The sequence below is a fragment of the Mandrillus leucophaeus genome, unplaced genomic scaffold (genome assembly GCF_000951045.1).
Source record: "Mandrillus leucophaeus isolate KB7577 unplaced genomic scaffold, Mleu.le_1.0 Scaffold127, whole genome shotgun sequence".
NCBI classification, from domain to species: Eukaryota; Metazoa; Chordata; class Mammalia; order Primates; family Cercopithecidae; genus Mandrillus; species Mandrillus leucophaeus.
Genome location: NW_012101098.1, coordinates 4,030,943 through 4,034,006, shown reverse-complemented (window position 1 = coordinate 4,034,006; position 3,064 = coordinate 4,030,943).

Genomic DNA, 3,064 nt, shown 5'->3' with positions numbered 1-3,064 from the left:
CTGCACCCTTCAAATGACAACATGAGGTCATCTCACAAATTGGCGAATGTTCCCAGTTATTACTCGGAGGGCCAGGCCTGCTCAGAAGGGTTGATGGGATCAGGCTGTTCACTAACAGACACTATGGCAGGGCTCATCCTCCTGAGCGCATGCAAACTGCCGGCTCCCCATGGAACTACAAATATAGCCCAGCTGGGAAGACATGGAAGGATCCGGGGGACATTGATTTTCATATTGAAATTTCCTATCTTTAATTTATTTTGGTGGAGACAGAGTCTCCCCCAGGCGATTGCCCAGTCTGGAGTGCAGTGGCATGATCGTAGCTTACTGAAGCCTCAACCTCCTTGAGCTCAAGCAATCCTTCAGCCTCAGCCTCCCAAGTAGCTGTGACCACACATGTGTGCCACCATATCTGGCTGTTTTTTGTTTTTTTTTTAAGAGACAGCATCTCTCTCTTTGTTGCACAGGCTGGAGTACAGTGGTGCGATCACATTTCACTGCAGCCTCCAACTCCCCAGCTCAAGTGATCCTCCCACCTCAGCCTCCTGTGTAACTGAGACTACAAATGCACACCTTATGTCCAGCTAATTTTTTATCATTACTACAGACAAGGTCTCACTGTGTTGACCAGGCTAGTCTCAAACCCCTCAGCTCAAGTGATCCTACTGACTTAGCCTCCCAAAGGTCTGTGATTATAAGCATAAGTCACTGCACCCAGCCTATTTTTATTTTATTTTTTTCTCCCTGTTGCCCAGGCTGATCTCAAACTCTTGGGCTCAAGTAATCCTCCTGCTTTGGCCTCCCAAAGTGCTGGGATGACAGGTATGAGCCACTGTGCCCAGCCTCATATCATTTTTGTATCATGAAACTTTATTATTCTTTGGATTTTTTTCCCCCAAGAATTTAGAAAGGTAAGAAGCAAACCAACACCTTTTAAAACGTAAACATAATTCTTAGCTTGTGGATCCAGTTTTGGAAGCCATTTAAATTCTAGAAATCCTGCAGTAACAGGCTCTTTGATACGTTCTCAGAGTTCCTGCTTTTTAAACACAAATAAAATAGGAGTCCAGGGACCTCAAACACCCCAGGGTAAGAACACACAACATAAAAACCAGATGCACCCTACGTCTGAAAAAGGCAATCACTCCTTCTGCATCAAAACGTCTGCACCCTCGGGTCCACCCGTCAGCCAAAAGCCACCTCAGCAAAGCTCCCAAAACAGGGAAAAGAAGGGCTACCCTCTTTCTTTAACGCAAGCCTTCCAAGATAACGCACTACCTACGAGCTCAGATAAATTAGGGCACAAAGAACCCAACTGAAATCCTGGCAGAACAAGCACAACTTCTGCTTAATCGTGAACCTATTTATTTATGTATTTAGTTAGTTAGTTAGTTAGTTAGTTAGTTAGTTAGTTAGTTAGTTAGTTAGTTAGTTATGTATTTAGAGACAGGGTCTCTCGCTTTGTTCCGGGCTGTACTACAGTGGTGCAATCTCAGCTCACTGCAGCCTCGACTTTGTGGGCTCAAGCAATCCTCCCTCTGCAGCCTCCCAAGGAGCAGTGGCCACACACACATGCCACTATGTTTGGCTAATGTTTCTTTTTATTTTTTTAGACACAGCATCTCTCGCTTGGTTGCCCAGGCTGCAATCACAGCTCACTGCAGCCTCCAACTCCCACGCTCTAGTGATCTTCCCACCTCCGTCTCCTGAGTAGCTGGGACTACAGGCACGAGCTAATTTTTTGTGTTTTTAGTAGAGACGGGGTTTGGCCACGTTGCCCAGGGTGGTCTTAAACTCCTGGGCCCAAGCAATCCGCCTGCCTCACCCTCCAAAAGTGTTAGGATTACAGGCATGAGCCACCACATCTGGCCATGCAGCTGTTTTAATAAGCAATTCTGGGAAGAAGCAAATGCCGCCCTGATCTTTTGTGATAATATTAACACAGATGACTGAATTATACTGACAAAAACCTCACACGTGTTACCTAAGGAAACACAGAGCCCCCACTGTTAGATCTGAACTGTTTCTCCACCCAGGACAAATGAGTGGATTCCAATTACTGCCTCAAGGCAAAAGGAAAAAGCAGCAAAAACAAGAAAAACAAGTAGAGTAGTTTCAACAAACTGCAGCCTTTCTTTTCGGATGGCCTTCTTGTCAAGAACAGTGTTTACGTTCATAAATGTTGTTTCTAAATTTCTCTTTGGTTAGGAAAAAAAAGTCAAAAGAGCCATAATATTTCTTGACACAACATTTATATAGAATTTGGTAATCCCAGCTACTCGGGAGGCTGAGACGGGAGAATCACTTCAACCCAGGAGGTAGAGGTTGCGGCGAGCCAGGATCTTGCCACTGTCCTCCAGCCTGGGTAACAAGAGCAAAACACCGTCTCAAAAAAAAAGGAATATTAGATAGTATTGGATATGCTGGGTTGACACAGGACTGAAGGGCTAACTATAAACAACTTTTACGCAATTCCCACAAAAGTTACATGTTAGAAAAAGGAAAGGTGGGCTTTCCCAGGTACTGTGAACCACCTACATTTTGCCGTGACCAGGAATTTTATAGAAGCCAAGTCCCACGTGTATTTTACAGCACTAACATTCACCTTCAAAACTAGGAGGGTTTCTTTGCCTCCTCCTTCTTGGAAAATTTATCAAACTAAAAAAAGAAAAAAAAAGCTGAACTATTACTGTATTTTTTTTTAAGAATAGTGTTTGCTAGAGTCTGAAAGTTTGTGTTCCTCCCCAAAATTCCTACATTGAAATCCTCACCCTTAAGACAATGGTGTCAGGAGGTGGGAGACTCGGGAGGTGATGAGGTCATGGGGATCCAGCCTCAAGAATGGGATCAGTGTTCTTATAAAAGGGGCCCCAGAGAGCTCCCTCACCCTTCCACCATGTGAGCACGTGCAGAGTAAATGCATCGTCTATGAACCACGAGGTGGGTCCCCACCAGATACTGAATCTGCCATGATCTTGAACCTCCAGCCTTCAGAACTGTGAGTAATAAATGTCTGTAGTTTATAAAGTACCCAACTGAAAGTATTTTATTTTAGCAGCTCCCT